Below are 25,967 nucleotides of genomic sequence, written 5' to 3' on the forward strand. Positions count from 1 at the left end.
GTGAGTGAGTGAGTGAATGAATGGGTGAGTGAGTAAGTGAGCAAGTGTGAGTGAGTGAGTGAGTGAGTGCGTGAGTGAGTGAGCAAGTGTGAGTGAGTGAGTGAGCGAGTGTGAGTGAGTGAGCACGTGAGTGAGTGAGTGATCGAGCGAGTGAGTGAGTGAGCGAGTGTGAGTGAGTGAGTGAGTGATTGCGCGAGTGAGTGAGTGATCGAGCGAGCGAGTGAGTGAGTGAGCGAGTAGGAGTGAGTGAGTGAGTGAGCGAGTGTGAGTGAGTGATTGAGTGAGTGGGTGAGTGAGTGAGCGAGTGTGAGTGAGTGAGTGAGTGGGTGAGTGAGTGAGTGAGCGAGTGTGAGTGAGTGAGTGAGTGGGTGAGTGAGTGAGTGAGCGAGTGTGAGTGAGTGAGTGAGTGAGTGGGTGAGTGAGTGAGTGACTGAGTGAGTGAGAGAGTGAGTGCGTGAGTGAGTGAGTGCATGAGTGAGTGACTGGGTGAGTGAGTGAGCGAGTGGGTGAGTGAGCGAGTAGGAGTGAGCGAGTGAGTGAGCGAGTGTGTGTGAGTGAGTGAGTGAGTGAGTGGGTGAGTGAGTGAGTGGGTGAGTGAGTGAGTGGGTGTGTGAGTGAGTGAGTGAGTGAGTGAGTGAGTGAGTAGGTGAGTGCGTGAGTGAGTGAGTGCGTGAGTGAGTGACTGGGTGAGTGAGTGAGCGAGTGGGTGAGTGAGTGAGCGAGTGAGTCAGTGAGTGCATGAGTGAGTGAGCGAGTGAACGAGTGAGTGAGTCAGTGCGTGAGTAAGTGAGCATGAGCGAGTGAGTGAGTGAGTGAGTGTGAGTGGGTGAGTGAGTGAGCGAGTGTGAGTGAGTGAGTGAGTGTGAGTGGGTGAGTGAGTGAGCGAGTGAGCGAGTGTGAGTGAGTGAGCGAGCGAGCGAGTGAGTGATTGAGCGAGTGTGAGTGAGTGGGTGAGTGAGCGAGCGAGTGTGAGTGAGTGAGTGAGTGTGAGTGAGTGAGTGTGGGTGAGTGAGTGACTGAGTGAGCGAGTGTGAGTGAGTGAGTGGGTGAGCGAGTGATTGAGCGAGCGAGCGAGCGAGTGAGTGAGTGAGTGAGCGAGTGAGTGAGTGAGTGAGTCAGTGCGTGAGTAAGTGAGCGAGTGTGAGCGAGTGAGTGAGTGAGTGAGCGAGCGAGTGAGTGAGTGAGTGAGTGAGCGAGTGAGTGAGTGACTGAGTGAGTGTGAGTGAGTGTGAGTGAGCGAGTGAGTGAGTGAGTGAGTGAGCGAGCGAGTGAGTGACACACACACACACACACACACACACACACACACACACTCACATACAAACAGAATGTACTGTAATACACCAGTTTGATTTCATTGTGTCCAAGTGTATAATGTGCTGCCCTGTGCGTGGGTGGAAAAGTCAACCTAAACCCATCCTGACTGTTTGTGTGTGTGTGTATGTGTGTAGGCCTGAGCAAGCATGTGTGCACGTGACATTGCAACATGCAGCTTGGTCCGTGTTATGCTCCAGATTATGACCCCCCCCGTCTTGTGTGTTAAACCCATGTGGCAAGTCTTACTTGATGAAAAGCTGCATAACACATAGAGCAGAATCCCCTGTATTCTATAGACACAAACACGCTCCAACACACATGGTCAGATTAACTGCAGCAATGACATCTACAATGCCGATGTATTAGATATACGGTATATATACATGTATTATTGCTCCTTTCTGATGTGTTCCTGATGTTTCCATTCACACTGTAGGACAGCTCTGCTTGATAATGCAAAAAACAAACACAACAAAACAATTGATTAACATATCATCTTGTTGCTACAATTTAAAAGGCTGAACTGGTTTTCGAGTAGCTTCAGTGATATTTGGATTTAACCCACAGCATACTACCACTAGATGGCAGATGTTTGTTTTAGGATCGACCCTTCAACCCCGGTGCTAAACTAAGGATGCTTTGCTGCGGTTTTTCACCATCGTGTCCTGACTCATGCACAGAATCCTAAACTGCGACTGGTTTTCACTACCATTTTGATGATTCAGTTTAGGTTTAGCACATTTTGGAACAGTGTCAGGTCTTGCGATGTTGCTGCAACACAACTGGTAGATCCGTACATGGGTGGACGTTGATGGCCTTCGGGTCAGCGGCCGGGTATGCCATGTAGTCGTGTTTGTACAGCTGATAATGCAGATGAATGTACCTGATTTCAGGGAACATGCCATTTTCAGATCATTACTCATGTTTCTGAGTGTACATTTAAGACTTAATTAGCCCATCTTTAAATGGGTTTCGCTTACTATAAATAATTTATGCTTATTAAGTTAAGCTAGTCATCAAGTATTCCACTAGTCTAAGAGATCAAGTGTAGCCATTTTTATTTTTATTTTTTATTTTTAAGAATTCAGCACGCATGTCTTTTGTTGGTCAATTTTAAACCTGTCAGACCGAGTGTCGGACTATGCAAATGTCTGAGGCAAAATCTTTCAATCGTGTGTCCTCGCAGAGCTCCATTAACATTTTGTGGAGTGCTCCCTAAGTTCGCCCCTCGGAGAATAGCTGGATCAGCCTCGCTCTAATCTTCATCAGCAGCCCCAAAGAACACTAGGCCCCTTGTTAGCGTGCTGGCCAGACTTACTACAGCCACGGACAAATGATTAACTAGCCCCACACCCTCGCGCTTTCTGTCTCTCTCATAATCTTCCTTGCCTCATATCACCATCTGTCTTCATCTGCACGCCTGTGTGTTCTCGTCCAAATGGGGGAAACGTATGCGTTCTGCAAATGTGCAGTCTGGCAAAGACGCATAATTTGCACTGTTTAGCGACGGAATTAAGTAAATACTAAATGTGTTTCATTCACCAAATCATTTTCAGACCTGTACTGTCACAATAGGGCTTTTTATTAGCTTCCATGTGCCGTGTGTGAGTATGAAAGCGATGCAAGGGAGTGTTAATGATGATTGTATGCATTGGCTTAGCTTGCCTCATAAGGTTAAACACACGAACGACACATCCTCGCTTCCTGCTCACCCCCTTTATCTCCAGCTGTCCAACCTGTTCTTCTAGTTGACGAGGACTGTGTGTAACCATGGGTGTATGCAGTTCGCACGCACCCACACACTTTTAGTCTAGGAAATGAACTTCGTTCAGGACTTTCTTTTTTTCTTTTTTTTTAATCAGACATCAACTTGAGCTGTCATCCACTTCTAAAATATGACCTCTTTAATTCAATTGGTGCTGTAACACTAAGTGACAGAAGACTGCCGGAAGGTCTGGGAGGGGAACGAACAGGTAGAATAAAAAAAAATGAACAAATACACAGAAACTCTGACCCTGTAACGTGTGTATATATAATAAAAGGCAAATACCTGGAACAAATTGTATTTGAACCACAGAGGCCAAATAGACAAATTGGATATAAACCCTAAGGCCAATGTTGTCGAACTGGGCTGGATGTTATCTTCATTTCTACCATCTTGGAAAACTGAGCTTAGTTTATATATAGCTAATGAGCCCTTCAAATGCAGCACTGTGGTCTCTTGCAGCATCTTGACCCTATTATATTCACCCCTTTTCCAGTTTTTCCACAGTTTGTAGTGTTATAAGCTGGAAATGAAATGGACGTAATTGGGATTATATGTCAGGAATCAACACAAAATAACCCACAATACCGATAATGATATATTATCAATATATATCAGTATAAATCAAATTCATTTACAAAATTATTTCCAACAAAAAAATTATATATAAAAGTTGTGATTGCATAAGTATTCACCCCCATTATTGTGACATCCATTAATTAGTTCTGGTGCAACCAGTTGCCATCAGAAGTCATATAATTACTTGAATGGAGTCCAGCGGTGTGCAATTAAAGTGTCATGTGATCTCCGTATAAATACACCTGTTCCTGAAAGGCCCCAGAGTTTGTTAGCGGACCAAGGAGTTATCAGAAGTACAGGACAAAGTCCTGCAAAAAGATCAGTCAAGTTTTGGTTATAGAAAAAAAATAGCATAAACTTTGAACAACTTGCAGAGCATCGTTAAATTGATTATTTAAAATTAATAGACTGTAAACCAAAATATAGAGACTGGGTAAAAAGAGGATTAGTCAGAGAAGCAACCAGGAGGCCTGAAGGAGCTGTAGAGATCCACAGCCCAGAAGAAAGCAATTACTGAAAAAACAAAAGCCTTATGGATTTGCATTTCAAATGCATGGTTGGGGACTCAGCAAACGTGAGTAAAAAGGTCTGATGAGACTAATGAAATTTGTTCAAATTAAAAGTGGCGCATTTGGAAGAAACCCATCGAAGCTCATCATTCTGAGAACACATTCCCACAGTGAAACACGGTAGTGGTAGCATCATGTTGCAGGGATGCTTTTCATCAGCAGGGACTGGGAAACTGGTCAGGGTTGAGGGCAAGATGGAGGAGGAGCTAAATACAGGGCAGTCCTACAGTAGAAGAAAACCTGTTCCAGTCTACAAGAAACTTGAGACTGAGGCAGAGGTTCACCCTCCGAAAGGAGAACGACTCGAAGCATACCACCAAAGTAATACTGTAGTGGTTCTACACCAAGAACTCCTGGGACATTAACCTGTCATCCACTCCAAAAGACTGTCCCATAGAGGTTTGCTTTGGGTTGTGATATGTTAAGAAGGCCATAGCATATGATGGATGTGGAATGAGGCCATACTCATCAGGATGGAAATGATTCCTACTAGAATAAAGGTGATCAGAATAAATTTTGAATCATGCCTCCGTCTAAGCTGACAAGACTACTCAAACATTGCAGCAAAATAAATAAATGCCTCCCACACCGTTTTACCTTTAATTCATCATATCCGTTTAAAAAATACCAGACCAACAAGACCAACTCGTTATTATAGCTGGAGGATATAGCTACGATCAAAGAAGTTCATGGATTGACCCATACTTGGGTTTTGCTAGGGAAAAAGTTTAAAGCACATCCTCAGAGTCCACAGTGAGATTGATAAAATTGTCCAATTTATCATCTAGTTGTTTTTTGTTTGTTTGTTTGTTTTTTTTTGTTTTTTGAAACCGCATTTGCCATGTCCTCAAAGTCCAACCGGAAATGTGGAGTCATAAAAAGGGTGAAAGAACAATGAAACTGACAATGTGGGCTCGGGGCAGTGGTTTAGACCATGTCATTAACCTCAGCAGGTGGTCATTCCTGGAAATGTGTAACTTGTAGCACACACACACACATACAGACTGTCTCAGGCTCATGTAGTCTATGGGTGAGCAGCTGGACAAACATCCATGAAGTGGGTGGCTGCTTGTGAACAGTACCAAATTGTTGTCGCCACGGTGTGTGTGTGTGTGTGTGTGTGTGTGTGTGTGTGTTTGTGTGTGTGTGCATGTGCATGTGTATGTGTGTGTTTTGTGGAATTTTACCAGGCCAGGCTTATATAAGGGAACGAGTGGGCTGGGACGAGCCATACAGCGCTACAAGGTCTCTGGCCTCTGTTCGTTTCACCCTAGCAACTAATAGTCTCAGTTACCTGCTCTGCTTTCTGCTGCTGTCGCAAGAGCAGATAAGGATAGAGCTGAGTGCAAAAGTTTGCTCACTCTAAGAAGAGAATATTTATTTTTCAAATAAAAAACACCTTCAGAGTGTGAGGTCGCACCAATTTTCCTTTATTTCTACAAAAGTAGTCAAATAGTGTAAAGTATATATAAAGTATATATGATATATAGATAGATAGATAGATAGATAGATAGATAGATAGAGAGAAAAACTAAATGAGTTTAAAAGTTTGCATCTCCCTTACTGAATGTGATATTGATTTTTGATTATGATTTCTTTCCAAACCATATTTCCAAGCACATTCTGGATCTTCTCACTTGCACCTGGGACGTCCTCCCTGACTCACTGTATACTCTATCTGTTAAATAATGTGTGTGTGCATCAGACCCTTTGATGGCGTCGCATCCCATCCAGCTTTTAACATCCCACAGAGCGCTATTAATTCCATTATTTGGATTTTTAAAAACAGCACGACCGTAACTCTGCCTGGAGGAAAACTACCAAGCAACCAACAGGCCAAGGGCAACTATCATCATGATACTACTGTACCACCACCACCACCATCACCACCACCACCACCATCACCTCCACCACCATCATCATCACCACCACGCTTCACACTGTGACGAGCCATGTACTTTGTACCAAAGCCAAAGAATTCAACTTTGGCCTCATCATACAAGAGAAGCTTATTCCACACACCAGAATTCAGTTTGTTTTTTTCCCTGGCAGGGTTTCCTTTTCCAATTAAACCAGATGCAGAATGCACTTTAGAGATAAAATACTTTGCTTTTGATCTCTCTCTCTCTCTCTCTCTCTCTCTCTCTCTCTCTCTCTCTCTCTCTCTCTCTCTCTCTCAATTAACTACAAGAAGCATTTCTTTAAGTGTACTTTAAGTGAACTTTTCTTTCACGACTAAATCTCATGGCTCTTTATTTAACCTGTTTAATTGTTCTAACTGCGTAGAACAAGAGGAGTGAGTGAGCCTGTTTTAGGAGCAGAAGCACATGGCCATTCTGATTCTTAGTCTTCAAGTGCCCTGGAGGGACAATGTGCACGTGATTATCTCACTTCCAGGTATCCGATTAGTCACTGGCCATGACATGCTTGTGTGAATGCTTTTTACTGAGGGCATTTTTACAGGGTAATACCATTCTCATCTAACTGCAGGATAAATACTACAGGAACAATAGGCGTGATTCTTCAGAACCCACTGAAAGTCAGACAAAGCAGGAATTGTCATGATAGCTCCCTCTGTGATTTGGGCATGTCCGACGATTCAGATCTTTAGGAGTCACATATAAACCAGTGTAATTAGTGAGTAGGTTAGTATATTTTATATATAATATATTGAGCCTTTTAAAAGTCACAAATTATTGTAAGGAGGGACGTTTACTTTACATGCTAATGCAAAAAATTTGACCTGAGTTCTTACTTAAATAAGCAAGAAGACACTTTTCAAGTGGTCTTGAGAGATGCTTTTTGCTTTAACTAAGAAAAAGAAGCTGATTAGAAGTCATGTAAGAGGAACCTTGTAAGAGGAACGCTGTCCATCACCAGCTTGCAAATTATACAAGCGTAACAAGTAAGTGAAGTACGTACTGTCGATTTTGCAGTGGCGTCTCTCCGAGGAAGCCAGATCACTATCGGCCTTCTCCATTCCTCTCTCACCAAAAGCCTTTAATTAACAAAACAGTAGTTGTCCTAGAGAGAAATTTCTCCTCTTTTCCATTAATTTTTGGAGTCACAGGCCCAGGGGCAGCTGCGTAGGCGAAGGAAGGAAGACAGAAAGAGAAAGCAAGATGAAAAGAAATGTGAGAGTGGGGTCGGGGGAAAAGAAACGTCAGGAAGGGAAATGTAAAGAAGCGATGCTGATGGATGACACACGATCTGCTTGTCTGAAAGGAAAAGGATTCGCTTTCCAAGTTAAAACGCAGGTTTAAAGCTGATGCTTTTTCTGGAAAATGGAACCAGAAATTTGCATTTCTATTTTAAGTGCTCGCTTTTTTTTTTTTTTCAGCTTAAAGGGTGATTGTTTAGCACACCTGCGACCGAAGCGAGATAATGATGCAATTTCCTGTAATCGATATGTCAATAGGATTGCAGAATGAGTCGGTCATGCTTACTTCTGGCACAACAGTCGTCTCTTGTTGAAGTATACCTTATTTGGCTTAGTAATGAAAGATGACTCAAGCTGCCTCTTTTGACACTCGAGGTTCTTTACGCTACAATGGCCATCCGACAGGAAATTCCACATTGCATGACTGTGAGGCGGAGGATGACAATAGCAGTCAGTGCTTCTGTCACGTTTTACAGCCATCACACCTCTTGTAACGCTAGCAAGTAGAGATCAGGGATCCCGCAGGATAAAAAAAAAAGCACTTTTACCTGGAATATTAAACTTGCATATTACTGTAGGTTTTAAAATGTTCAATGGCATCCAAGATTCAGTTTGTGATGACATTTTTGAATCAGCTTTTATTTATATATTTATTTTTCTTTAGAATAAACGTCTTTCCGTGACATTTTTCTCGAACTTCACTTTTAGCGACACAGCTCCATCTCTATGTAAAGAAAGCCATTTGGTGGCGCTTAATTCCTTAAGTCAGTCCAGCTCTCACACCTTCTCATCTGTACTCTCCACCCGAACAGATCAGATTCTCAAGCATTCAACATTCACGCCATCACCATGCTAACAAGATCACCAACTAGCCGAGCTGAGTCTCTGCAGCGTTGCATCCTGGGACTTTCGAGTCTTGTCTGAAAAGTTGGATTTCTCTTTAATATGATACTCACCAGAAAATGAAAAGCGAGTGCGAAAAGAAGCTCCTCCTTCTTTTGTTTATAGGGGTCTGAGAGAGAAACCTGATTGTTATCACTTACGTTTGAGAGTGTTTGAAACGTTCCTCCTATTAAACGCTGTTTCTGAGTGCGCTAGCAACGACAACGTGCCCTGCTAACTTCTCACAGGAATAACGCAGGAACATACAGCACCAACCAACAAATTAGCACCAACGATCACTAAATGACTAAATTACACATATTTAAGTATAAACATATTTAATGAGTCTTCGTTTAACACGCGCTCACATGGCTCTCGATTGGTGTGTTCACCTTATTCGTTTATTCATCTTCAGTAAATTATTTATTCTGGTTTAAATTACTAAGTAAGGAATAAAACACGAAGGGGTCGCCGTTATAGGAAAGTAATCCATGACACCAAGCCTAAAAGTGAATCATTTTCCCATTACAACACATTTAAAAGTGCTTTATTACACTTACTTAGTTACATTTTTAGTTTTGAGTTTATTAATGAAACAAGATTATTATTATTATTAATTAACAAGATTTTTTAAAATCAGTTTATAGTGACATTTAAAATGTCAAGAAAGAAGTTAATTCTATATCATTAAAAAAATTATTTAAAAAATCTCTCTCATACACACACACACGCACACACACACACACACACACACACACACACACACACACACACACACACACACACACACACCTCTACTAGCAGATGAGAAACCCCGTGTAGGTTTACTCTTGTTAAATCTTACCCTCTCCTGTCAGTAATGTAATCTGTGCACCTGTCCTCACGCTGATCTACCTGTTTCGTGTGTGAGTGACATAGTCACGTGAGACTCCATGGAGGGTTGCGTGTGAAGAGCCAGGCTGGTTTGTAGCGGTAAGGCTAAAATAAGCAGGAGGATGGTTCAGGTGCGTCCCTCCACTTACAAAACACCTGCATTGGGGTTAATCACACTTCTACCTGCACCAAGCCTACTGCACTCAGGACTCACACACACACACACACACACACACACGCACATACAAACACACAAGAGAGGGCGTGCTTTTTTTTTGATCGAGGAAAGAAGAGAATGGGAGAAGGGTATAAAGTGTACTAATACCTAGTTTCATTTGTACTCAACCCAATCAGGAAGGTCTCATTAAAAAGATTACTTTCACGCACTGTAGTCAGCTTTGCCAAGTCAGGCATAATACACACGCAGGTGCAAACGTCCAGGCTGAAATCCTTTGACGCTTAGCAGCAAAATTACTGGTTTTCAGACGCGCGTAGAGCAAAGAAATCTGGGGAGGAAGGGAGGAAGGGATGAAGGTGAGGGCAGAATAAATGGAGACAATACAGTTCAGGAAACAGAAAAGAACGTGTACATGATCAGTGTTTCAAAAGTAATTACCCAGAACGAACAGAACGCATTGACCGGACTGACAATACAGCAAAGCCGGAAACAAACACCGTACATTTTTAACATTCGGGTTTTCTTAACTGAAATTTTTGCATCTTAACAATAATTTTACCTCCTCGTATATGATAACGAGTCTTTATTAGTCACATGTACATTACAGCACAGTGAAATTCTTTTTTTCGCATGTCAGGAAGTTGGGGTCAGAGTGCAGGGTCAGCTATGATGCGGTGCCCCTGGAGCAGAGAGGGTTAAGGGCCTTGCTCAAGGGCCCAACAGCGGCAGCTTGGTAGTTCTGGTGCTTGAACCCCCGACCTTCCCGTCAGTAACCCAGAGCCCTAACCACCAAACCACCACTGCCCCTTGTATTTGTATAATAGTAGATTATAGTTTAGAAAAAAGTTTTCACAAAATTTCCACTTACCTCCAATGTATTCAATCCGAGACATTTTTTGGCATCCAAGTTCAGCACTGTTGCACTGGAGCTATGGAGTTAACGCAGCTCGTCGTGCACGTTGCATGCTGAAATCATCACGCATTCATTTTGTAATCTTACACTGATTTGCCGTTGTAGTTTCTAATGCTAACTGACACAATATTACCAGTAAAAAAAAAACAATTATTATTATATTTTTATTTTCAGTTATAAAGTGATATGACAGTTTGGCTTGTTGACACATGACATGGCCTGCTTGAAACTACATTGTAATTACACCATTATGCAATTGTATTTAATCATTGTGTTCAATATTCCCTTTTTTCTTAGTCACCTCTGTGTCATCTGCTACTGTCCAGCCTCCGTCTTCATGTTCTGTGCCCTTCTGTTTGCCCTGATGATATCAGGGAGGATTATATCAGGGAAAGCAGAGTGACAATAAGAACAAGGCTCATGAGTACGTCACCAGGAAGCACGTCATGGTATGTGTCCAACCTTTCTTTTGTTAATAACAATAAAACTTCAGATGAGTTAACCCCAGCAAACTATATTATAATTGGGAGGAGCTTGCTATTTTTCACGAAGCACATTCAGCCGAAGCCCTCTCTTCGATTCACGTGCGTCGAACATGATTACACCTAATAGGTCTCGTTTGCAAACAGACATCACTGCGAAAGCCCGTGCGAAACAACTTAGTGCGATTGCGATTTCACCAATTCAAGTTGCATCGCAAATTCTGAAAATTGAACAGTTTTGGCCGCAACAATAGAAACCATTGAAATCCTGTATGGACTGATTAAGGCTCTGAAGTGATGCGATGGGAAACGTGTTCTCTCATTAGGAGAGCGCCATCAGCTGGACACCAAGACAGTGCAATTGGTCCTCTATCACGTGTTCATCTTAGATATGTTAGCCAATCACTGGTCTTGGAGAAGTCATGAATATAGAAAAGGGCAGTTAGTGCGTTCCTCTGAGTGTGTTGAGCTGCGCTATGAAGTTGCACGATCAGCAGTTTGCAAAGATATATATAAATGACACTGGAGACTCCTTCCATCCATCCATCTTCTATACCGCTTATCTTACAGGGTCACGGGGAACCTGGAGACTATCCCACAGAGCATGGGACACAAGGCGGGGTACACCCTGGACGGGGTGCCAGTCCATCGCAGGACACAATCACATACACATTCACACACACATTCATGCACTACGGAGCCTACCATGCATGTCTTTGGACTGGGGGAGGAAACTGGAGTACCCGGAGGAAACCCCCGCAGCACAGGGAGAACACACAAACTCCGCCGTGGCGGGAATCAAAGCCCCAACCCTGGAAGTATGAGGCGAACGTGTTAACCGCTAACCTACCGTGCGCCCAAGACTCCTTCCATAAATGTTAAATGAGCATCTCCTCACAGAAAGCTCACCATCTCAGTTATTATACGTTTTCTTGTATAATACGTTCTTGTATTATACGTTTTTTTTTCCTCAATGAGGAGGAGAAATGTAATGATAGTCAGACAGACAGTGAATCATCCAGAACAGGTTCGGTGTGTATTTCGCTGCACGACCAGCTGAGACGCTTCTGTATATTTGACATTACGACTGTGCAGATCGCCCCACACTTGTCCTCATGATGATGGTGGGAAAAGTCTCAGGAAACCACTTGTCCTAAAGTGCACTCATCTCTCTCCTGGTCCTTCCCTTCTCTTCCCTTCCCTGTTTGCATGATGGTTTTCTCCTTCATTTTTCTGATGTACTCCGGCACTGACATGCACAGCTATGACTCATAAGGTTCTCTGTGCACCCTGCTAGCCCACGAATAGCTTTTTCACAAAGAACTGACTTGCACCCCATTGGACAATTTCACAGGGTTACTATTACAGGGGTGGTCTTTCCCAGCAATCGTTATTTGTGTATCCTGACAGTATTTTGTATTTAAATATTAGACAACGGTTTGAGCTGAGATTATGGTGCAGATTAGGCTTTTGACAGCCGGATTAGCGAGATTAAAGGGATCGAGCGAGATGTTGTGGGAATGCACAGACAAGCATTCGGTTGCTAAGAGGAGAAAACACTCCCTTATCTGTTCTTTTATCTGTTTTTTTTTCATTGTCGGGACTTTTGGCTGGTCCCCACGAAGAAAACTGCATGTTGTTTATTTATTTATTTATTTTTAATTTCCTCTTCTTCTTTTTTTTTTTCTTCAAAAAACTGCAGCTTTAATTGAAAAGATCTGAAAGGTTTCCTTTTGGTTAATGAGGTAAAGGTTAAGATTTGGGTTAGGTTTAGGTGTATCTTACCTTTAATTAGCTGCATTAATAACGATGTCAAAGGAAGAACCGTACAAGGATAGAGAGACAAACTTTGACTGAAGCCACACACACACACACACACACACACACACACACACACACACACACACACACACACACACAATTATATGTTCACCCCTTTATTTCTTTCTGGAGCCCTGCCTGTTTGCTCATGTCAGATTTCCGGTAATGCTTCAGGAATTCGTGGAACCAAGGTCGCTGAATTCCTCTGGACTACCTCGTGTTTTGGGTTTGCTGAACCTTGGATTTCCGCCCCACTCACTCACTCGTGTATGACTCACAGAGTGTGTGGTATTCAAGGTCTGACCGCCTCGCGCAGTGCACCCGCCTCGCTGTGTTTATCTTAAAGCCATCTGACTTCTTGTCACTGTATTTTTCTTTTTCAATAATAGGCCAGGTGACATAAGGATTACCAGGGCTCGCCTGGCACGTTGTCCCTTTACAAATACATCCAGGTCCTTCCTATGCCGTCATCTCATCACCTCTCAGTCTCTGGAACACCACTTATTATCCACCACTCCTGCATAAACCTGCTCTTGCCAGCGAGTGGAATCTAAACTTCTCACCAGTCCCTAAAGCTGTCCAGTGAAAATCAAATGACTGTACTTTTCCATAGAGTTTGGGATTTGGTTATTATTTTCATCACCTGAGCTATTATTTTAATTATTATTATTGAGCCACCTCATTTCCTTTCATTGCTCCTTGTCTAATTTCTTGTCTGAGGACTGAAGAAAGGATGCAAGCAGAGGAAACAATCAAAGGAAGTTGCGTTGTCGGGGTATTGGTGGTCCTTACGTCAACCTCTGTGTGAGCTTGTGCAGGCTACACCGCCTCCAGCTATACGTAGAGATACCACTAAGATAATGGTATGGTTTAGGATGTAGCCAGCGGTGGACTCTATGGAAGTACACCGCACATGTTACTGAATTGAAGTACTTTATTTAAGTATGCATACTTTCCCATTTTTGCAGGCTTTATACTTTTCCGTTACTAGATTTCGAAAGAAAAATATCCTACTTTCACTCCATTACTTTCTGCAGCAATGATGTCAATCGTTAATTATTACTCTGAAATAAGATAAATCTGAATACGACACACTTTCAGACTGAAGCAGACCGATCACAGTGCAGAGCACCATTTAACTGGCCAAGAAAGCTAGCTGTAAGCCGTCCACCATAACATACAGAGTTTCCCGTCCGGCGGATCACACCAGGCTGTGGAGCACCCATGGCCTTATCTCAGAGAGATGTTTTGAAATATGAGAACAGAAGAATGACTCCTTTATTTTCAGAGGCATCTCCCTGGGTTACAGAGGATCTCGGCATACAAAACTTTACCGTCTAATTTGAGTTACACAGTGTCTGACAATTTAATAAATACGAAGACGGTCTCTAGAAACTGATTGTCAAAATAATATTACTAAAATAACTCAGCACTTTACTTCTAACACCTACTGTAGGTAGAGTTAAAAACAAGTTTAACTCAAGTAGAAATATACACTGATCGGCGATCGTAACATTAAAACCACCAAAGTGAATAAGATTGATTATCTCATTAAGGTGGTACCTGTCAAGTGAACAGTCAGATGTCGAAGTTGACGTGTTGGAAGCAGGAAAAATGGGCAAATTACGACGGCTAGACTACTGGGTCAGAGCGTATCCACAACGGCAGGTCTTGCAGCGTATACAGGGGTTAGTAACTACCAAATGTGGTCCACGGAAGGACAACCAGGTCAGGGGTGCCCAAGGATCACTGATGCGTGTGGGGACAGAAGGGTAACCCGTCTGGTCCACTCACACAGAAGAGCTACTGTAGCACAAACTGCTGAAAAAGTTCATGCTGGCGCTGATAGAAAGGAGTCAGAACCCAGTGCATCACAGCTTGCTGCGTATGGGTTCTGTGTAGCTGCAGACCGGACAGAGTGCCCATGCTGACCCCTGTACACCTCAGAAAACTCCTACAATGGGCATCAGAACTGGACCATGGAGCAATGGAAGAAGGTGGCCTGGTCTGATGAATCACGTTTTCTTTTACATCACGTGGATGGCCTGGTGCGTGCGTGTACGTCGCTGACCTGGGGAAGAGACGGAACCGGGATGCACTATGGGAAGAAGGTGAGCTGGCGTAGACAGTTGTGATGCTCTGGGCGATGTTAGGCATGTGGTTTTAATGTTATGGCTGATCAGTGAAACTAGAAGAGCTCTAATTTTACTCAAGTAGCCTGTTAGCTGAGGTATCTCTACTTTCAGTCGAGTGCAGGATTGCTATACTTTGTCCACCACTGGAAAGTTCATTGTCTTCTTATCAAAAACAAACAGTAATTGAAAGGCAAATCAAATATTCAGATTTTGTCAAATAATTCTCCTCGTTTCAAGTTATTCTTACTTATTTTTCTAGAAAGAACAAGAATTCAAGCTTAACATTCAGAAATAAAATGTCAAGAATATGCTTAATAATCTTATATATGTATTTTTATGCATTTTGTCCTAATCATAAAATTAGATGATGTGAAATATATAAGCCAACATTCACGTTTTCGATGAAGACTAAGATCAACGAAAAATGTCCATCAACAGCCTTATTTCCATGATGAATAATAAATGATGACTACAAAATAATAATAATAATTCACCTTTTTGTTCCAAATATACAGTATGATGAAATAAAACTGAGAAGTGAATTTCATAATTGGGCAAAAGTGAGATCTTTTGAATGTAGAGTCTGGGCTAGAAAGAAATCAGCCAGAGCATCTCTTCTTCATGCCGTTCAGTATATTTTATTTGCGATCGTTGGTGTCACTGCTGCACAAACGTCAAAGATAACAGCAATGAGAGCTTATACTAATGTCCTTTTAACTTAGACTTGCTAGTCCATATTAAGACTAAATCAAAATGATTTATTAATATAAGCATTCCACCTAACATTCAGATAGTAAAGGTTGGATTAGCAACGCAACGATTTGATGCAAGTTTGTTTTACAAAAACGTGTTGCTCTGTTAAGATGAACGTGTAAGTTGCACTGTCATACATCTGAAAGGAAATGGGTGTAAAGATCATGATCACTTTATACTTAAATGTAATTAGCTAGAAATGTTAATCTGAAATATTTAGTACTTACATACTCTACCTGTAGGCGCTTTTACTCTGGCAGCTCTTTGCCTCCCTCTCTTTTTTTCCGCTCAAACTTCTCGTCCAGTTTGGCAGGTACTCTTATAAAACCACTCTATAAGGGATGAAATATGGAGGCACGCCCATTAATCATGAGTTATGACAGAGCACTGTATTGCTGTCTGCTCTGTGTGTGTGTGTGTGTGTGTGTGTGTGTGTGTGTGTGTGTGCACGCTGCATTTCTCTGTTACTGCTTTGCTGCTCTTCAGGAATGCAGTTCGCGGCACACACACTGTGCAAAAAAACAGACGTCCATACACACAGACGCTGGCTGACACATATCACATATATAACTCATCTCACACACACACACACACACACACACACACACACACACACACACACACACACGTAGTTGCAGACACAAAATGGCTTCACATGCCTGGCACTGCAGGAGGCCCGAGTTTTGAACACTGACACCTTAAAGCAGCTTTAAGTGACTTTTTTTTCTTTCTAGCTTCTTGCTGAAGCTCACACTCCAAACACCTGTACATGCACAGTGCGATGGTAAGAAAAGACAGGAGCAGCCCTTTTGTTCCACACTGATTCCTTAGCAACGCCTAAACTGATTGAATTGGTCGATTGTAAACACAGCGAGAGCGACGCTAAGTACAAATTCCAGCTGGTTGCCACACTCGTCACTCACAGCTTTGATAGCGGACCTGCACACCACATCCTAGCTAGCAAAGTTGATTTGATTGTTTGATTTCTGCTTCTCTGTCAAATGAGTCTGCCAGTGAAAGCTAGCGAGGTAGATAGCTAGCTGGAAATGTAGCTATGGCTTAGCAATAACATGAGCCACATGACTGGCTCTTCTGGTGTCCTGTCGAGGACTGATTCACTGCGTGACTGTTAAATGAAGAGATGAGTGTGTATCGGAGACATTTCATAAAGCTGGAGCTGCTCACAAAGAAATTCCTAGTCAAAACAGAGTCGATTCAGAGTCAAAACAGAGTCGATTCAGAGTCAAAACAGAGTCAATTCAGAGTCAAAACAGAGTCAATTCAGAGTCAAAACAGAGTCGATTCGGATTCAAAACCGAGTCGAATCAGTGTTGAAACATTCGAATCATAATCCCAAACGAGTCAATACAGAATCGAATCAGAGTCAATACAGCATTGATTCAGAGTCAAATCAGAGTTGATTCAGCATCAAAATGAGTCGATTCAGAGTCAAAACAGAGTCAATTCAGAGTTAAAACAGGGATGAATCAGACTCAAAATAGAGTCCATATATAGTTGATTCAGAGTCCTAAAAGAGTCGATTCAGAGTCAAAAAGAGTCATTTGCTCAATTTGATTCGTTGTGCTATTGCTTCTGTAAGATACATCAATATCTCCAACTCCATCGAAAAGAGCTTCACTTCCTGTTTATTTTTTTTTTCTAGCATAATTTGGACTGTAATTTGGACTTTGGTAAGCACTGGAGCACAGGAGCATTGTACAAAATGGAAATTATGTAGAAAATTATACATTTTATGAAAAAAATGGACTCACTCATGTAGTTCTACTATTTATTTATTTATTTGTGCTTTTTTATTGATTTATTTATTTTTCATTTCTCAAGTTTTTATTTTGTTGTTTTGTAGTGTAACAACGTTTTTGTAATTTAGGTTTGCAGCTTGCACAATGCTAAACTGGTGGCGATAAGCTTCCCTTACTAGCTAGCAACATTAACCTTATAGCTCCCATGCAAATTAAAATTTAGTAACCAAACATTAGAAACCAAACATGTTGTATCTGTGTAACAAGAGGTGCATTCATTGTTTTGATTTTCTGTCGAACTGGCTTTTATTTATTTTTATTTTTTAAAAAATTTTATTTAGAATTTTTTTCTCCTGGCTGATTACAGAGAACAGGACGCAGGTATGGAGACTCATTTTTCTCTCAAATCATCTACTTTAGTGATAGCTATCAAGATGTAAAGACAGATTTGCCAAAAAGCTCTTCTGGCAAATCGCACACTGCTGCTTTAATGCTCTGATTCTGAATTTTCTTTATTAAATTTCCGCTTTCGTTTGCTTTAAAAGGTTTACCTTTGTTTTAAGAGAGATAAGGTAGGACACAGGAAGGGTATGTCTCCGATGTCTTTCATCAGAACCTTGCAGTCACACATTTTTCTGCTTTCACAAAGCCTGACTTTCCAGTTTGGCCCATTTCGTTCTTCCTTTATTTTTTTTTCTTCTTTTTTGGAGCACAAACACATGTAGCACATGCATTAAAGGCTTTTAGGGCTTAAGAATGACTGAAATTGCAAAATCCCAGCCAGAGAAAGTGTGTGAAAAGAATGTGCACCCCTTCTCCTTTCCCGTTCCCAATCACACATACACTTGTAGACAATAGAGCTCATTATCAATGTGATACACACACAGATCGGAGGATAGCGCAATGCCAACATGTTGCACAATAATGTGGCCTTGTTGCTGTTACGTATTTGTTATGAGTAGGTGCTCACAGAGCGCAGGAATATCAGCAGACAAAAATTTCATACTAACCTGAGAGGTCTAGGTCTAATTTTATTCATGTATAAATTTTGACCCAAACCTAGGCTTAACAGTCAACAATGATGATGAATTTCCAAAATATATGTTGTTTTCTATTTGTTTTGTTTTGGTTTTTTTTTTGACAAATGTGTTGTTGAATGATCAGATGTATGATCATGGTCTTGTTTGAAAGCTCTGGGCCTGTAATTGACTTATCGAATCAAAAAACAAATCGTGAGTAAATATAAACATCAAAACCTTTGCAGAGTGCTTTATTATAATCTGAACAAAGCAACAAAAAACTCCACGGCTTTTAAAAACATCTAAGCAAGCATGAATGATGTTCAGGTTTTGGTGTTTTTTTCTTTTTTTGCTGATGTCATCGAAATCTTTGTATGCATGCAAATTTAAACAGGATCATCTTCGATTATTATTATTATTATTATTATTATTATTATTATTATTAATTAACTAATTAATTAATTAATCAAATAATACAATTATTAATTTGTGGCTGTAATGCACACGAGTATATAAACACTGAATCTACTGTGTAAACCATTTTTGCAAGACTGGTGTCAAACCTCACCCACGGTGACAAGAGAAAGGACACTGACACATCCCACAGAGCTGGTTCTGCAAGTCAGAGAGGACAAACCTTTTTGATGGCTGTCAGCGTCTGACACTCCACCACCCTGCACCTCTGCAAAATTTATACCTACATGCATTAAAAAAAAAAACCCAAACAAACATGTGCATTTATTCACATAATCTTTGCACTTTGACATACACTGAATAAAAATAAATAAATAAATAAATAAATAAATAAATAAATAAATATGAAGTTAGAAATTAGAGCAAATTTGCACAGTACCTGTCATGACCTTCCTTTTTATTTATTTTAGCTCAGACTATCTGGTGCCATTGCGAAATAAAGCATTAAGGTGGATGTTAAAATCAGCAGAACTGAGAACAAAGCACAGGTGACTTCACAAATAAAATAAATAAATAAATAAATAAATAAATAATAATATGAAAGCCACATGCACACACTTATCACAGCAAAACTAGTGATAGCTACTTTTAATTTTTGCTTTAATCAAACATTTATATTTTATTCCATACTTTTCACGGGAAATCATTGCACAGACCAGACAAAAGTCTCTATGAACCTTGTCTAAAGTTATCTTGGTTACAATTTAAGGAATATACCTCTGCATGTCTGAGTTTAAGACATTTATGTGCATGCACATGGTGCAAATCAAAGCAAGAATTTTAATTAAAAAAAAAAAAAAAAGCTATGGCTCGTTCCCTAAACAAACATGTTGTATTGTGCACAAGATGAATGTGTTCAGTAATGCTGTATCACCGCAGCTTCTGCTGCTTTGCTCCATTCACCGATGGACAGACAACTCGGTCGCAATAGCAACAGGTAAAACAAACAGCGCGTGGGTTTTTTTCATGCGAAACAGTAGAAGCAGCCTTGCCATTCAGAATGCTGTGCTGTCATCATCGTTGTCGGAGGAGGAGCAGGAGCTCGAAGAACAGTCAGAGCTCTCCTAAACAAATCCACTAATCTTCCATGAGCATTTGGCCACAAAAGCCTGGTGTCTAACGACTGTTTGGATTCCAAACAAAAGGCTTATTTATTTTTGTAAATAAAGCATAGACTGTCACATTATTTAAATATTTATCCGAAGCTTAGCAGACATGTGGACAAGTCTGTGTGTTGCGTGTTGCTCTAATTTGCTGTATTTCCATGGCACTGCAAGGCCTTGTGGGTATCTCAGATACTTTAGGTAAGGAACACAACATGACGAGGCTGTTATAGGAAAATACTCGACGAGCGGAATTACTGTAAGCACCCCAACGTGTTTATTCCTCTCATACCGCAGTGATTTTCCAGCAATGAAACCGTGACATACATCTTTGATCAATTTATAGTTACGTTTAAGGTTGTATTACTACAGGGTGTCCCAGTTCACAGGGGAATGAACACGTTTTAGCAAAATGTTTCATACTTCATATTACATATATATATTTTTTCAGATCGGCTTTCAGAACGCCTTGGACAAAAGAAGAACGTATTGAGATCGTTCTCATGGCCGGAACAGGAAGCTGTCGCAAGGTTGCGATGGACTTTAACAGGAAATGTGGTGAACGCATCACCAACCATGACGCTCTTGCCAAACGTATTAACGAATTCAAAAAGACAGGAAGTGTTGCGGACTGACCGAGAAGACGTGAACATCCACATAATCAAAGGTGCTGGCAAACATAGTCCCCTATGTATGCTGACTTTTTGGACGGCCGGTATAATGTTGTCTGCTATATACAGCGTGTTGTCATGTTACTGAGAAAGAGGAAAGACTTAAACATGGTGGAAATCTTAAAGTTACAGCTTTAAACACTGACCCTGGAGACTCTTTGTAAATTGTAAATGATTCCATACAGAAAGCTTCACCGCATTAACCATTACCATCTCAATGATTACTTTGTTTATTTATTAATGCAGCATCGGCTGTATAAGTCCCTATGAACAAGCTGTTACTATAGAAACGATACTGTATTAATATAACAAGCACGTTAATATAAACCTGCACTACTATCAGAGCTGCTGTTATAGGAAAGTCCTCAACACCTTCTGACCAATCACAATCCAGACAGTATAAAAAAGTGAATAATTGAGTACTGTGATTAATATGTACAGTATACGGAGCGTTGAAACAAAATTATGAATTTAAAAGAAGGGTGATTGTAGATATTGTGTATTACACGGAGACTGCTTCTTTTTTCAATTAACTCAAATGTTTTGTTTCCACCAAGAGCCTCCAGACGCAGTTTGACTGGAGGAGAGACCACCGGGTCTGACAAGCACCATATCTCCCGTTCACAACCAATTATCAGAAATATAGAGGGGAATAAATATTTCTATATTATTGAGAATAAATGGCTCTTATTCATGCTAGAGGTCTGTTATTTGGGCAAACTGAAGAAAAAAAAAAAGTGTGTACATGCATGTGTACTGTATGTGGTGTCAGAACCTCAGTGTTGTCCCTCATGCAGTCTTGATCTTGTGTTTATTTTTGAGTCTTCTAGATCATAAAGTTTAACGAGCACACCGAGGTCAACGTTTTTGATCTGCAGCTTTTCTCACAGAATGAACCGTGGAGTTTTATCATATCGTATCGTCTCAAAACATAAGATTGTTTACCGGAAGCAGCACAGATGTGGGTGTATTTTAAGCATATAGTGCCAAAGAGAAAGAAAGACAACAACATCCAGCACAGCAAGGAGGAAAAGTGTGTAAGGAAATGCAAAGTAAGTGTATGAATGTTGGACTTGAAGTGAATCACCAAGGGCCGGTTAGAACAGGAGAAAAATTTAGAAGCTTGAGGACCTACACACAAACACACACACACACGTACGCATGTACACACGTACACACACACACACACACACACACACACACACACACACATACACACACACACACACACACACACACACAACACACACACACACACCCTTGACTTGCAATCAAGTGCTCTCAAAAACATTTCTTTGAATTCTTGTATTTCTGACAAATGAAGCACATTCTTCTTTAGCTGTCCCTCAAGGGAAAACCGTAAAGTTTCTATAAACAACCCTAGAACAGAGTTTCCCTACCAGAACAAGATCCAAGTAGAACCCTTTTAAAAGCTAAAAACCCTTAAATATCCATTGACTCTATAAAGAACACTTGTACATGAAAGAGCTAAATCATATATAAATAAAACTCCTGGCAGGTTCTAGAAATTAAGAGGAAAATCATTGCCAATAAAGTCTTTACTGCACATTCTTTGCATAAATTACAGAAAAACAGGTTCCACAATCCTTGCTCATAGCAAAACACTTTGCTATATGGTTCTACTTAGTACCCTTACTGGTTCCCATAGAGGGACAACCAAACAACCCATAAGGATTCTAGGATAAATTTATTAGGGGGAAAAAAGGTTAAGTCCGGAACTCTCAAGGGCTATTCTACTTGAATATTCTAGTGTTTTTCTATCAGAAAGGGCTCCAGATAGAACCCATAATTATACATGAATAATAATTTATTTTAAAAAATTTCTTCTATTAGTGTACCATGAGCTAAATTTTAAACTCCTGACAGGTTCTCCTTGTTGAAAGTTCTATGTGCCAGTGTTTCTCGATCAGGACCCTTTCAGTAGGCGAAGAAGCGTTCCAAGAGCATTAGTGTTAAACAGGTTCTAAATGTTTTGGAGAAAATAATGTGCAATGATTTTGGAGTTTGTAGTGTGTACTTAAATTAGAAAAGGGTTCCTTAAGGGTTCTTAGCTTCCTATTTAAGGGTTCTTCTCAAGGGACAACTGACAAAACTATTAATAGTGTAATATGAACTAATCCCTAGCTTTTACTAAAAAAGAAAATCTCATGAACTTGTCATGTTTTAGGATTTTGTGTAGACCTGTCTGTCATTTCCTTGTCTTGTTTTTTTTTAAAAAAATTGTTTAATAGCATGTACCTGTGCAAGACGGGTCAACGTGTGTGACAGAAGGCAGGTAGATAGGTATGTCCCAACTCTTAATTATATTCCTGCTCCCACACACACACATACACACACACACACACACACACACACACACACACACACACACACACATACACACACACACATGCACTGAAGTGAGTTCTCTTGGTAAGGAATATTCAGTGTTATATAACAAGCCCAGACAGAGACAGAGAGAGAGAGAGAGAGAGAGAGAGAGAGAGAGAGAGAGAGAGAGAGAGAGAGAGAAAGCGAGGACCTCCACAACAGCACATTGTGACAAATACTTCTTTCCTGCCAACATCAAGTACATCACATTGGCAATAATACACACATTGTCTGAGTACTGCACAGATACACACTGTACTATACTCTCATCTCACCAGTGTTCAGCAGAGAGACCAGCGAGAGACTCCCGAATATCTAAAACATTAAAACAATTTCTACCACAGTGCTGCTGAATTCTGGAGTCTGATTTGTCAGAAGGTGTTGACAGTAGTGCAGCTATGAATCACAGGTTCATATTAACGTTCTAACCTCTAACACGTCCTCGTTTCTATAGAAACAGCTCGTTCACAGGGACTTATACAGTGGTCGATTCATAGCTACTGAAGAGTGCGTTTATTGAACATTTACAGAAGGAGTCTCCAGTGTCAGAGCTTTGGAACACTCAGAAGTGAAACTGTATTTTTACATTTTCTTCGGAAAGTTTGTAAAATCTTCAGGACAACAGCGTTTACACTTTTTGGTTTCTCAGTATAGTTACAGGAGAAGGAAAGACTGGTTATACAGTAGCTGCTATAATGTAAGAAAGAAAATAAACCAGCTTTCCTTCAACAAAAGTAACTCCAAATGGATAAAAAGTGCAAAAATGCAATGGTTGGCAAATTGCTGTGGTATGAAAGGAATAAAACACTTCAAGACACACTGTTAAGGGAAAATAATCAACCTGGACATGGTAAGAGTAGATCTACCTCATCACACCGCTCAGTCGTTGATTATTTTTCTATTTAACAGCATGACACAGAGTGTTTTATTAATTACATACACTGCTGATCAAAAGTTTGTACACCCCTGCTCATAGGCCTTCGTTTTACTATTTTGTACTATAATAGAATAATCCAAGTGACCAACAAAGCGTTAAACAAATCAAAGTTATTTTATTTTATATTCTTAATGTTATTGCTGATGAAGCTTCGCACACTCTCCACCTGAATTAACACCTACACTGTTTATTCGTGTTCAATTGGACACAAAAGAGTTAATTCAACACTGGCGATTTTGCTGTGTGGCAAAAAGACCAGCCACATTGGAGCTTAAAAACATCTCAACGTTTTTTCAAAGAAGAAATACCTCAAATATAACCTCAAAATGATAAAAAATCAACAAACTGGATTCTAATCGTCTGACTAAAGATTTTACAGGCATTACTGGATCTGTAACAATGCAGACACGATAGGAGTGCAACGTCATGTGTTTCCACCTTGCTTGACGTTTCCTTTATTCACTGAAGTTGATTGATTTGGTTGGTCAAGTGTGGGATTCGCTTCCTGTTCTTGCTATGTGACTCACCCTGCAGTAGGGTGGTGGGCGGCAGAGAATTCTTTATCCTCCGACTAACTTCTGGAAGCTCAATAATGCCCAGTGAGTCACTTTGTATTCAGAAGAAACATTAATATGTTCTGTCATATTGTATATGTCATTTTTCTGAAGGAATATTCCTGTGTACTTCCTGGAAATGAAGAATGAATAGCTAACCAGAAATGCTTTGGATTTGTCATGCAGTACTCTTACACTTACGCAGTCTTCCACCATCCAGGGAGCTTATGGAACTTTCTCTCAGCGCAGGACGGGTGCTTCCTGTGCTGCAGATAACCCACTATGGAGCACTTCACACTGACGGCTGCTCTCAGCGAGTCCCAATCTTATCTGGCCTGAGACTGGTATGCGTCCGCTTGCCAGCAGCAGAACGTGTGAAAGAGGATTAGAGACTTTTGATGGGAATGTAGTCCTTCCCATCATGCTGCAGAGAGGAAGAGGATTGTGCTGGCAATTCTGCTGTTTCGTTCAAGTCACTTGTGTTCAAATTCATGCCTCAGGTCCTATTCAAGCTTTTGTTCCTTATCCTGATGTCCTTTTTAAGAAGGCAAGAGCAAGATTGTGTCTTAAATACCTCACCAGACCACATTAAAAGAATACTTTTAGGATTTTAGCCTAAAATCTATCCACAATTTATACACCAATCAGTCATAATATTAAAAGCACTGACAGCTGAAGTTACAATTATGTCATTACAGTGGGACCTGTCAAGGTGTGGGATATATTAGGCAGCAAGTGAACAGTCATTTCTCGAAGTTATTGTGTTGGGATCAGAAAAAAAATTAAAAAGCGTAAGGATCTGAACCACTTTGGCAATGAGCCAAATTGTGATGGTGAGACGATTGGGTCTGAGCTAGTATGCAGTGGTTAGTACCTACCAAAAGTGATCCAAGATAAGACAACCAGTGAACCAGTGACTGCACATCGCTTACCTGGGGGACAGATGGCACCAGGATGCACTATGGGAAGAAGGAAAGCCAGCGGAGGAAGACTGATACTGGGCAATGTTCTGCTGGGAAACCATGGGTTCCGGCATTCATGTGGATGTTACTTTGACATGTACCACCTACCTAAACATTGTTGCAGACCGAGTACACACCTTCATGGCAACGGTACGCCCTAATATCAGTGGTGCTCTTTCAGCAAGATAATCCACCCTGCAACATTGCAAAAACTGTTCAGGAACGGTTTGAGGAACATGACAAAGAGTTCAAGGTGATGAATCAGCTTCCAAATTCCTCAGATCTCGATCCGATCTACCGTCTGTGGGATGTACCTAACAAACAAGTCCGATCCATAGAGTCCCCACCTCGCAACTTACAGGACTTAAAGGATCTGCTGCTAATGTCTTGGTGCCAGATACCACAGCACACCTTCAGAGGTCTTGTGGAGTCCATGCCTCAATAGGTCAGAGCTGTATTGGGGGCACAATGGCGACCTACTAAAATATTAGGCAGATTATTAATAATATTAGACTATTATTAGTCTTAGATTATGTGGAGCGTCTGCCATACGATTCCCTGTGAATAAGCTGTTCCTATAGAAACACCTTCTGAATTATCAGAATCTGCCTTTAGACAGAACGGCTTTTCTTTTCTTTTCTAATTGCAGAAGTCACAGCGGTGGTATAT

General features: G+C 40.8%; 1 protein-coding gene across 2 annotated transcripts in view; it reads right to left on the minus strand.

The window, feature by feature from the left end:
* LOC108255281 (taste receptor type 1 member 3) overlaps window positions 1-25,967 on the minus strand; it is a 49,192-nt gene that overhangs the window by 11,715 nt on the left and 11,510 nt on the right. The window contains exon 2 of one of the 2 annotated variants that reach the window (XM_017451137.3): window positions 15,655-15,759. The exons of the other annotated variant lie outside the window; for it this stretch is intronic. The gene's annotated coding sequence lies outside the window, so the exon portion shown is untranslated. The remainder of the gene's footprint in view (window positions 1-15,654; window positions 15,760-25,967) is intronic. 2 annotated transcript variants of the gene reach the window in all.

Source organism: Ictalurus punctatus, chromosome 21 (assembly GCF_001660625.3).
Source record: "Ictalurus punctatus breed USDA103 chromosome 21, Coco_2.0, whole genome shotgun sequence".
NCBI classification, from domain to species: domain Eukaryota; kingdom Metazoa; phylum Chordata; class Actinopteri; order Siluriformes; family Ictaluridae; genus Ictalurus; species Ictalurus punctatus.